Genomic DNA, 13291 nt, shown 5'->3' with positions numbered 1-13291 from the left:
AACGGGAAGTGTTCAGCGGAAACTTCATGACTTTGGACAACGTCGTCACTAAAATATTTGTGGCTACATTTAATAATATTATTTTTGTAAGAAGCGCGAGGCCGACCAAAGAGGAAGTCGGGAAATTCTGTGAAGAATGATAAGGTGCAGTGTAGTTTCGCCAAGGATGTTATAATATAGAAAATCTTCCCATATGTATCTTCATCCTAGTAACTCAATGAAGCCAAAGAAACAACCGACCATCGATACGTCTGATTGGCTACTCTCGTTTCCACCATCGTCTGATTGGCTTTTTTGTTTGTTTCCTCCATAAATGTTGGCTCGAAACATTGCAATCTTATTGGACGGAGTGGGCATAGTGGGAGTGGCGAAACTGTAATGTATGGCTTCAAGATTTTGTTGTATAGGCAGATCCTGTATGTTTTAACATCCTTGGGTTTCACCCAGGAAAACCGACCTAAGTAAGTGGGGAAAAGATTCAGTAGAAGAAGAAGTGTTTGTAAGTTAGCATTTTTAATGTATTTAATTTTTTATTTTAATAACGAATGCATTCCTTTAAATAAGTTTTGCTCTATCACTTGTGCAACAAGTGCATTAGGACAGCAAGTTTGGAAGCATAACAAAAAAACTCATAAAGTTGGCTTACACAAAATAGAAATATGAAACATGAACATGCATTTGGACACAAATTGAAGTAATGGAGCTTTATTTCTTATTTTGCTACTATTGATTATTATTATTATTATTATTATTATTATTATTATTATTATTATTATTATTATTATTATTATTACAAATAATTGAGTGCTGACAGAACATCGCTATATTATATGTGAATATTAAATAGAATTAAGTAATAAATAAGTATTGAATGTAGTATTGAATAGTAATGAATAAGTATTTTTTGTGTAGTCCCCTATTTGTCTGCAGCTATTTGTCATATGGAGGTTACTTCTCAGTACTCTCATTACAGAATGGAATTTACTTCCTTAAAATATAGTCAGAAGCGTAAGAACATGCAAGTAAAAACAGAGAATATCCAAATTAGTGCCTGACAACAAGTTCACTATCCCCAAAACCTTCTGCAGAGCAAATTCACGATTCTCACAAGCTACTTTAAGAGACTAAATTCTGCTTTAGTAAAAAAGACAGAAGAGAAATTGTTTCCATATGTTTCAGTTCAATACCCTGAAATGCTTTTTATATGGAACTGATGAGACTTTGATCTCTCTCTCTCACCTCTCTCTCTCTAAAAAAAAATGAATGTTTATGCTCCGGTATAACTCTGGAATACCAGGAGCAATCTTTATCAAACTTCGTACAAGTTTTAATTTGCAAAAGTACTCTGGGGATAATACTCCCCAGTACACATAGGGGAGTTGTATATATATATATATATATATATATATATATATATATATATATATATATATATATATATATATATATATATATACATGATCGAAAACAGCCGATTTCGGTGTCGAATCAATAGCTTTTGAAGTCCATGAGCTGATTGGTGACAGTTCCCTAGTCCCTAAAGTCCAAATTCAGCTTCCTATAAAGGTTAGAACCCCTAGGTCTGGTATGGGGAGTAGAATGCCCTAGTAGAATAATTGAAAACTGCTCATATTAGTGCCTGAATAGTATTCTTGAAGGTGTGACACGTAAAAATCATGAGATTAGTATTGAATCTATAGCTTGCATTAGTCAAGCTATTAAGTCATCTTCGCGATGACATTTAATCCCAAGTTTAGGCATGAACTAGCATGTCAGCTGGGTTGAGAATTTATATAGGCAGCGCCAAAATCAATAGTAACGCTCACAATGGCGTTTAAGTCCGAAGTTCATCCCCAACGACAGAAGATGAGAACGGAGGGTGCCAAATATAATTTCAGAAACGACTGAAATTTGTATCGAATCCATAGTTTTCGGGGTCGAGGAAACGTCTTGTGTGAAATGACTTGAAAGATGGTACCTACTTCCATCCAGAGATGGAGTGGGTCGGTGGGTCAAGTTTTCTGGGTGGGTCAGTGGGTCGTGGGTCAACAGCATGTGACCCACTGCGACCTACCACCCACCGTGACCCACTGCGACCCACCACCCACCATGACCCCTCTGCGACGGACCGACTCAGTCTGACCTACCGACTCACTCTGCTTACTGCATTGTAGGCAGTATCTTCTGAAGACTGGTAAATTTGTCTTCGTTTTACTTTCAAGACCTTCATTTCCCTTCCTTTTCCATTTGTTTCCGTCTACTTACCTAAGGTGAGTAGGCTATATTTAAGTGAAAAAAGACTACACGCACTTTTGGATTTGATATTTGTAATTGCAATAACAGCAATAGGACTTATACTACTACTTGGCTTTCGAGGCCTGTCAGTTTTTAGAGGAGCTAACTACTGGAAAAATTCATTTTTGACTCACAGTAATGTATAAATTATTATATAAAAAAAACGAATGTAACTATGTGTGCCTGATCATAACGGCCAAATTACAAAGTCAAATGAAATGACTTTTGGTATATAGTTAGGCCTTAGTCCAAACTGGGTTGTTATATTACTTTCATAATGAAAGTGGCGTAGCAGCTGCACCCGCAACCCCCGCAGTGCAGGGGGGCCCCGAGGTATAGGGGCCCCGAAGTCTTGCGATGAATAAAGATTTAAAGAAGTAGAACTTCAACCTTACTTCTGTCGGCTTTACAACTAGGGCCCCTTCTGTATACTTTGCGGGGGGCCCCGCAAAAGTGTGCTACGCCACTGCTTTCATTATAATACACAACCCAAAGAGGTAGTGAGGATCCGAATTTTTGCCGTTAAACTTACGAAGCTGAAGTTCAGTGTATTAACTCTTTATTAAAAATAAACAGAATCTGTCTTAGCATTTTTTTAAATTCTCTTTTATGGAAGGGGGAGGCACTTTCTATATTTGGAAAATTGGAAGTGAGTTGGTTTGTAAAAATAATCAAAAATGATCGATATTAGTTAAGAAAAAAATTCAGAAACAAAAAATACAGGACTTCGCTTCATATACTCATTGCTTTCTACTATAATAATTGCTGAAGCTTATGCTTATTATATGGAGCGCTTGCAGCACAGGGCAATCAATCCATAAAGTTGTGAGAAAAATAGACAAAATTTATACTGTAGACTTAAGTACACGGAAATTTTAGTTTGGATTGTATGCATAATTATACGGAAAATTTTACACTTTTTTTTTTTCCTTTACGTTAGTCTACTTACCTTGATTTGGGACTTTGAAATTTCATCCCTTTCTCTACTGAAAAGTCTATAATTCAGCAAGGAAATAATTATACTATGATAATTTAATTGGAATTCATCGTAATTTGGCCCATAACAAACAGCAGTGTGGTAATTGAAGGGGAAATTCTCAGACACCTCTGAACACTTCTCTGAAACCTCGTTTCCTTTTGCCTTCTAGGGGTGAGGGAACTTGGTAATTTCAAAAACTAAATTTATAAACGAATAAGAAATCATCAGTTTATCAGGTTTTAATTGATAATTTATGCACAAGATTTCCTATCGAAGATGTGGTAGATGAAGTTTCTGTTCTCCATGAGTCGAAATTGCCAACTGACATGGTCATAATGAAAAAGATGTTGCAAGGTGATAGAGAGGTGATACTTCTTGGGGAGTATTTCAAAAATCGTCGTCTAGCAAGCAGTCAAGTATTACAAATTTCCACGACTGAGTGTGAATGGGGATTTCCCCTTATGAATTTATAGATGACTAACATTAGAAATAGACTAAGTGCTCAAACATTGTCTAACTTGTTGTTCATCAATGTTAATGGTCCACCGCTAGACAAGTTCAAAGTAGACGAGCTAGTTATTTCCTGGCTGAAGGATGGACATCATTTCGCTGCGGATGATTTGCCACGAAAAAGTCCTGAAAGCCAACAGGAAATAAACCCGATTTCCGATTTGTTTTAAGGTGGCAAATTACAAGTTATTGAAAATGTATACTTGTATTACTAATGGCTTAATTGTGTTTTTTAGGGATGGGCACGAGTCGAGCTAAAACTCGACTCAACTCGAAACAAAACTCGAATTCGAGTCGAGTCAAAGGTAATTTTCTCGAGTCGAGTCACTGTTTTGAGGTCGAATTTTGAGTTGAGTCGAGTTTGATACATGGCTCGCTCGTTCATCTCGTTTTGAAATCATGACCTGACTAGACTGGAAAGCGAAAGCCATTAGAAATATAAGTAGTAAAGTGGATTACTTTTAATGTTGCTCACGAGAAGAGACATTGTTCGCGTCTCGTCTCGTCTCGATAACGAGACAATATATTTTTTTTATATAACGAGACAGTCTCAAATGTTGTGAGCACCAATAAAGTATGTATACTGTGTAGATCTTACTGTCAAGGCTGAGACTTGTACGGTCAAATTTTTGAGCCCAAGCAGAAGCCCAACCCAGGCAGTGATGTCAACAGGCTCAGCTCGGTTCAACTGAGAGAACAGCTCGATCCGGCTCGGTTAAGATGATCTATCGGCACGGCTCAATTGAACCGATAACTTAAGCCGGTTTTGGTTGGGATGAGCTATCGACTCTACTTAATTGAGCGAAGGTTCGGGCCGACTTGGTTGAGGTGAGCCACCAACTGGCTCAAGTGAGCCGATGGCTCGAGCCGGCTCGGTTGGGATGAGCCATCAGCTCGGTTTGGTTCGGCTCTGGTGAGCCATCAGCTCGAGTCGGCTCGCTTGAGGTGAGCCATCGGCTCAGTAGACATGACATGCAAACGATTTTTTTGAGATCGGCTCTGTGGTGAACGAGTCGTGAGTCGATCCATTTAAATCAATTGCACCATTAGAGTCGGCACAGATGATTCAACATGATCAAATGGATCGAGTTTGTTCGTTCACTAGAAGTCAGATGTTGCTCTTATTGAAGTGACTGTATATGTGGATCAATGGATCTTGTATCTGGACCCTAGATTTAAGAAAAATCTTGGTTCGGATATAAGGAAGACTATTACAAAACTAAGTTCTTGTACAGCGGGGGACACTTCTAAATGGTACAGCCATATGGAGATTTACGGCTAAGGTGTACCATTTAGAAGTGTCCCCCGCTGTACAATCAGGTGTAAATTTCCAACTCGATAAATTTCTTGTGAGCTACACTAAGAAAAAATGTAGGTAGCGTACTTAAAACGGTAGGTTACATGCGTAATTCCTGTAGTTTTTGGACTTAACTTACACCAGACTTATAACTGAAAACGGATGTTTTATAATACTTTCCGTCTAAGTGTTCCATATATACGTACTTTTCGTATGAAACAATATAGGCGGTCAGGGTCTCACATACAAATGGACGTATATAACATATAGCTGAGGAATGTAACATAAATATATGCATGTGATATACGGAAAAACTGTGGATGTCAAAAATCCTGCAACTGAGAGAATATTAATGAATATGAATATTTTAAGAATATTTGTGGAAAATTTAATGAAAATTAACAATGTTTCGGCTCTGAAGATTTAGAAAATTTCTTAATGTTATCCTCTTTTGGTTTCAATTCCGGTGGGTTTATCCGTACAAGCAAGTGTAAAGATTTTTTTTATATCAGATTTCCTGTCAATCAGTTTTCAATGAATAATGTCAAATAAAAGTTTACTAGCCGTGCAGTAACATCTTTCTTTTCAAGTACAAAATATAACATTTTAGTTTTAAGAAGTAAATTTGAGTATAGTTATGTTTGATATTTTATGAGAACCATGAACAAGGCAAAGAGCAGTACGTATACAATTATTTTACTGGTAAAATGAAATAGCTGTGAATCGAAGAAAGAGATTTTTCGTTGGTGTGACCGGCGTTGGAAACAACCGAATCTGTAGAAATTTTCATATTTTTTATCAGTTCTAATCAAAATCTCAGTTTGGATTTTTTTTATTCCGTTGCGCTACAAAATTCTGTTTGGGATTTGATTTTTTTTTTATTTAAATAGGGCTTTTACAGACAAAATTAAGATCTCCATGGTGCTCATTGCCAGCTCCACTCGTAGGTCGATGTCCTGTGTCAGTAGTTGTGGTTGGCAACCTATTTCGTGGTGGGATGCGAATGATGAACTGCAGGCCTGGATACCGGACTGTGAATTGAGATGGAAGAGAGACTGGAATACTCTCATTTTCGGGCAAATTTGAGTTCTATTTTCCGTAGATGATTGGCTTGGTAAATGTGTCAGTGACTGTTGATGGCAAGCCCACACGGGCACAGTAGGTTCGTTACCACCAGTCAGTGATACATTTGCATAGCCTGTAGTCTCAAGGAAAGTGAACATCATTAACACACAACAACAGTTCATAATTTTATTTATTTTATTTATTATTATTTTTTTAATTGTATATATATATATATAATGATCACAAAACTGTTTGTAAGTTAATAATATGGCGGGTGAAGTACACAAGAGAATCAAGTCCACTTTTGCGTCATTTTTGACATGTTTCACCTTGAAAATCTCTATCTGAAACTCCCTTCAGAACTTAAAAATTCATGTTCAGATTTTGTAAATGATTCTTATACTGTAAGAAACAGTGTTAGCTTTTCAATTTGCAAGTCTTAGGTAAACATAGATTTGTAAAATTTACGGAAGAAACGTATTATGTTGTTTTGGTACTTCAATGCTTAAGTACTCGAAATATATATGGAATTTTTTATATATAACGTAGAAATACAAAAAATGTAGTGTTCTATGTAACGAAAGTGATTGTGAAATTAATTATGTAATATTAACGAAAAGAATTGGCCTCGTTGACCATTTCAGTTTATATGCAAAAGCACCGTTTCCATATCTCAGTTCGGCAATTACCTAGTTGCTTGCCTAGAAGGGGAATGATGCGCGTGGTTTATTAATACCGTTTCTGTGGGAATCCGTGGGTGGCGTCCTAGTTGGGTAACACCTAGGGGAGATTAATAAATACGGGCCTAAATTGCTAACCCGGGATCCCCTGTACATATAATAATATTCCGTGATAGGTAACTGGAACGTAGGTCTGCACCTAAAGTATTTATCTTTTATTGACCTTAAGAAAGAAAAAAATGAATTTTCGATATGTTGTTTGACTAATCATAATTTTCTTTTTTGGTGTTGGCTATGTGATCTGTGGTGTTGGTATACATTTTCTTGGAGGTAATAGTATACATGAGAACACCCTGTCTTCCGTGCGCGAGGATACTTCATATTATATATTTATAAGTTACCAAATTAAATCACTGCGTTGTCTTCATTATATGTGCTTAACATTCTATTTTTACTTTCTAGAATAAATTTTGTTGATTTCGATTCGAAAAATGTTAAATATTTTTAAATTTATATCATGATGCAGACCAAAATCCTTGTTGCATATAATGTAATGCGCTATAGCATATAAAGTACAAGGGCAAATAGGTACGTTCTTTTTTATTTTCGTATCAGTGGATAAGTAAATGAAAGTGGATTTGTTACCCCCTTTCTAAGTTCGTAGATACTCAATGAATAATCCCTAAAAGTATGAGCGTCCAGCTTCTTCTGGAACTCAGACGGTCTTACGTATACTATATCCTTCTTCTTGGGTAATAGCCTTATTACTGAGATTAGAAATTGCGAGTGGTATAGATTGAATTAATTTAATCTTTTCATTATTAATTCACCGAAAATTACGAAATCGTTATTTCTATAAGGTACAGTACGATTTTTGGTTATGACAATTCCATTTTCTTGTTAACGGTAACGGATATATTATGCGGCATCTTTTTAAATTAGATCAATTGATTTATTTGAGAGTAGATAAGATTTTCGGATAAATGGAGATTTCTGTTTTACCTATCTTGCAGGTTAAGTGTAGGCACCACTCGAATTAATTGTTGAAACAATTCTTTCAAGATTTCAGTATAAATACAACATATGGACACATGACATAGAAACTACAACATAAAAGGCACAAATCAGGATCTGCGAGGTGCCATTTTAAACCACGAATTCAATTTAACTGAATCAGGGCAATGTTAAACTGGTGGGTTCGGGTGGTAGAGCCTGTGTCCGTCTGAGGCAGCAGGATGTCAGCGGCTGTCAATATGTAGTAAGCAAAAGTTTTAAAACAGGTATTAACGAGTTAAAGAGCTCTTATAGCACTTATAGTGCTTTCTCACTAGTAACGCTACACTTGTAAACAAAACACAGCTTTTGTACACTGTACAGAGATACCCCTATTGAACTGATACTATGAAAATAAGGTATTAACTCCGAAATTGTTCGTCCGGCTGGTTTTCCACAAAAAGCATAATAACAGCTACGAAAATTTTGAAAATAATCTATTTTTAGAACAGCTTTAATAAGGTATAATAGAGTAGGATAGTAAAATAGGGATAAGTAGGGTAAGGTAGGAAAGGGTTAACTTAGGGTTTGTAGTGTAATTTCTCGTCTCTCTATATGGATGCTAAATGGAGCGTCTCTGTATATCTGCAGACATCTTCAGATTACAAATGCTCGTTACTTTCCCGCAACCAAACCATGCAATAACCTTATGCGAAGTAGTTCCCTTGTGCGAATAAACTCAACTTCCGCACTTCTTATATATTATCAAGCACTCAAACGTACACATTATGCATTTCTTCGCGGTAAATTTTCAAAATTTTACTACAAACTTTAGAACTTAACCCGAAAATAATATCTAGTACAGTCATCCTTCATGTGCACTCATTTATTTAAACCACTGTAAACTACTTGTAATGATTTTCATATCTAAACATAAAATACAACTGTATTAGTTATTATTTAATTCTCCGCCTGTAGAAATTTGCTCCTTAGACAAATATCTCTCCGCGCAGAGCATTGAATGGTATGCCGAAACTTAACCAGCACCCTACCTATTATAATTTGAGGCGCACACTCTTCTATTCGTTCAATATAATTATGAGATGTTAAACTGAAAGATTTCATTTTGTTTTTCTATTCGTTCAATTTATAATTCATTTACAGTTTTATTCTGATTGAAACAATTGAGATTCTAGTTGTCATATAAGCTCCTTTATTAAAATGACTTTTGAACATTAGCTTTCATTATTAAAATTATGGTTAAATTTAGAGACGTGAAAGGAATATAGTCCGTGATAAAAATGGTAATTTTACAGTTAAAATGTGAATGTTTATGAAAGATGATTATGTAGGATACTAAATCACACAGCCGGAAGAATTTTTCACAATATAGGAAACCAGAATGTCATGTTTACAAGAGTAAACCTATTAACAGCCTTATATTTGGGTTAAAAAGAAGAGTACATATATATATATGGTCACTAAACTTATGAAGTTTTTCAGCTACCGTACCGTTTTTAAATTCTACTATGAGTTATCAATCAAAAGAACTACCAACATTTTTTTTTTAAATCTTACTTTTGTTTATTGCCTGATCAGTGGAGGAATGAAGATTAGCCAACCGGAGGGTTAACGCGATCGCCCGAAAATGTACCCTCGAGCTAGTAGTAGTTGCGATTGACGGTTTGGCGATCACTGGTGTAACATAATTTCCACAGGCAGAGTGTTTTGGGCGACATAGGAAACCTTTTTTTTTTTTTTTTTTTTTTTTTTTTTTTGTTTACGAGTATAGAGTTATAAGCATGAAACCATGAAGTGTGTTCTAACCTATGTGATTTTGCGCGATATCAAGTACTTTTGCACTGTCTTCGTTTATGCGCACACCCTCTGCCGTTATGCTTCCTTGGGATGCACCTACCGCGCGGGTCCCTAGCTGTGCTTAGGTTTTGACTCAGTTAGATAGCATTCTCAGTTTTAGTGCCCCTAGCACAAGTTGGTTTGAACTGTTTTCTTTTTTGCGGAGGAGCTTTTATGTCATGCTTCCTGACGCGTATTTATACCTGTAACGGAAGCTCTTATAAAGTGAACTTGCGCTCATGAATGGAACTCCTATTCCAAGAAACAATTTCTAAGATTACGAGTGAATTCCGTGATGATCAAATAATAACATATAATAAAATGGTACGTATCACATAATCATTTCCAGGGCACTTATTTTGCACGTATATAATCAATCCGTACACAATTATTTGAATATGCATCAGAGTAATAAAAGTTTAGAATGTCTTAGATATTATTAGAGCAAGATGAAAAATGCTTCTTTTAATTTGGCGGACTATTCTACTTAATCTGCACCTGGCTTAAGTTTATTTACTTTTCATTTCATTTCAAAAACGAAAGCAGATTACATATCTTTTGTAAATTTATCGGCATTAATTTATTGTCTATTGGATAATACTGTTCTCATTTACTGCTCCAATTACAGTCATTTGTTTACCAGTAGAGTTTCGTATCTAAATAAAGAGATGAGTCATAAAGAACTGGAATATAGTATTTGCTTGTAATGCAACCAGTTGCCTCCCTCACCTCATCTATCCGACAAAATTCTCTTCCCGACTTTGAAGCTTCCAGAACCCTAATGAACATAGCATAAAACTAATCAGTTAAGGGGAGAATAAAAGTGCAATTTCTAAACACTGCAGTATCTATGGGGCGCTATCGTCGCCATTGGTAATATTACATTTGTAAAACCATGAAGTGTATCTGTTAATTTATGTTTTTGTAAGTTCTTATAAAATGATATTTTTTAAGGGGGTATTTACGGCTTTTGGTATTGTCGGACTCAGTGGCCATATTCTGCTTTGGTTTCACGGTACGGATCCAGGTTTTAGTCTATACATACATAGTGTACATTCTATACTACATTTGTACTTATCTGGCCATACGCTTCCCTACTGTGTGTGTAACATACAGTAGTGTGTACAGTGCATAACTCGTAGTTATAATACGATAACGGAAGAATATATATGTGAATTTCTCGGAAATACAATGTGATCTGCACTCACGAACATTTCTATGTTCTTAAAACGCTCCATATCCATAGACTTCGTCATCTTGTGTATCCTCTTATGCTCTTTTAAGTCTTCTTTTCATAATTCTTGCTTCCTTTAATAGCTCGTTCGTTCACATCTCAATTTTTTCTAGTTTCTTCTTATACAGATCCTTTAAAACACCGCTATTTGTAGAGCTTTTGAGCTTGCGAAAGCTGATTTGGGGCAGCGTTGCCAGAACACGAAATTAAAACTTTCATTTGGATTCTCTGTTTTACCTTGTAGACATTCTTCTAGACGTTTTGGGTCTGCAAGTGCTCTAAAAGTAGGTTTTATGGTATTCATTACTGCAGCTGGTAGGGAGTGTCTGTAACTATACACTGCTCCAGTTTCTTGTCCTGTTGTATCCACACCATGATTCTCTGCCCTTTGGACACATGTTCGTTGGATTTTCGTCAGTTGAAGATTTATGGAAAAATATAGCCCTTCATACTTTGTAGGTCATTTACATTCTCTCTTATTGTCTTGCCACAGTATACTTGTAAGGAATAAATTTACTTGTTTGTTAGTGAACTCACACGTGAACTCGATGTGCGACTTATGTAGTACATAACATCAATTAATACTAAGGGCAAATATACCAATAATGATGAAAAATTTCGCAGACAAGCCCTGAGTACAGTGAACAATGAAAAATTACGCACACAGTTGGGTAATGTAGAAAAAACATTAAGTGTCCAAATAAATTGTATTAAAATATAACTATATCAAAAAGAAACGAAAAATTTTAACAAATATCTGCGTATTAATAATGCTTTAAGAAGATTTCCGGAGACATACACACTTCAAAGTTACACTTCAAATATTCTACAGGTGTCATGTATTAAGAAAACATATAAATCAAACATAGAAAATTTTGACCCCAAAGATGTACATCCCCTTAACCCCTTTCTGCATGATTTCTTTCTTTTAGCGAAAAAAAAAAGTAGTCAGTATTGGAAATCCTCATTGACACACACTCATAGTCAACGTCTTGCGAATAAAATCAGAAAAATAAACACACTGCTGAACAAGACTGCACTTATTTAATATAAAAACACATTTACACGTGACGTTTCTATCTTCTAGCCAAGATCCTCATCAGACGTACACTGAGTGATACAAAAAATTACTAAAATATATATACACAATTCATCTCCCTATCTGCTCTCTCATTGGCCCGTTCAAACAGCCAATCAGAAGCGTGGAAATCTATCTGAACTGACCAATGGGACAACATAACATTCTACCAGAAAGAAACAACAAGGAGCAAGCAACCATTGAATACATTAATTCATATACATTATTTCTGTATTTATCAATAATATTTCTCCATTCTTTATTAATGCTGATACCTTTGGTCCAATTCATTAAGTTTGCATCCTCTTCCTTTTCTATCCACCAGGCCTCTTTCCACTTTCTCGGCCACAATCTTTTTTCCCGTTCCAGCACAATCACTTCTTCCCAGTTCATATCATGTCCCTTTTCTTTTACATGTTTAAAGATTGCGTTTGTTTCTCTGCCATATTTCACATCACTTTTATGTTGTTTAATTCTTTCTTTCAATAATTTCCCTGTCTCACCAATATATTTCATATCACAATCCTTACAATTTATACAATAAATGACACCTTTCTGATCTCTCTCTTCTTTTTTCTTCCCTTTGCTTTTGACCATGTCCAATACCGTTCTGCTACCTTTTCTATACACCTTGACCCCTTGCTTTCTTAACATCTTTCTTAAAATCTCGGTAACTTCTCCTAACCCTATAATGCCTTTCCATACCCCCTCATTGTCCTCCCCACTTTTACCTTTCCCCGAGACCACAGATGCTTTAACGATATCCCTTTTACTATAACCATTCTCATACAGCTGTCTTTTAAAGATTTCCATATCGTGTCAAGTGATACGATTAAGAGAGTTATGGGGAGAGAATGTGTTAAAGGCTGAAAATGGGAGAAAGTTAGAAAAGGACTCAACTTAATATGGGAGTTTGGTTTCTGTAAAGTTAAGAATGACATATATAAGATTAAGGATGGTTTAAGTATAGGATCTAAGATAAGTCCGGTATTGTCTGATATCATTATGAATGTGTGGGAGAAGGATGTGATAGAAAAGGGGAAAGAAAAGATTCGAATTTTATGTAGATACGTTGATGATTGTTTTGGGATATGGGAAGGATCAAAAGAAGAGTTGATAGAGTCCGTTGGTAGTATTGAAGATAAGGAGAAGGGAATAGAATTAGAACTAGAAACAGAGCAAGGAGGTGTATTATGTTATCTTGACATTTTAATGAGTAAGGAAGGGAAGAGCATTAAGACTCAATGGTATCAGAAAGAATGTAGTGCTGGTATTTATTGTAATAAGAAAAGTAATGTAGATA

At 35.7% G+C, this 13291-nt stretch overlaps 1 protein-coding gene across 1 annotated transcript in view; it reads left to right on the top strand.

Moving 5' to 3' along the window:
• Window positions 1-7089: 7089 nt before the first annotated feature.
• The window catches only part of LOC145671938 (BTB/POZ domain-containing protein 2-like), a 48415-nt gene continuing 42213 nt past the window's right edge, over window positions 7090-13291 (top strand). Inside the window, exon 1 of the mRNA XM_081741143.1 lies at window positions 7090-7156. The gene's annotated coding sequence lies outside the window, so the exon portion shown is untranslated. The remainder of the gene's footprint in view (window positions 7157-13291) is intronic.

The sequence above is a fragment of the Thermobia domestica genome, chromosome 15 (genome assembly GCF_964235325.1).
Source record: "Thermobia domestica chromosome 15, izTheDome1.hap1.1, whole genome shotgun sequence".
Lineage (NCBI taxonomy): Eukaryota > Metazoa > Arthropoda > Insecta > Zygentoma > Lepismatidae > Thermobia > Thermobia domestica.
Note: the sequence above shows the minus strand (reverse complement) of the source record. Positions and strands in the feature narration are given on the sequence as shown.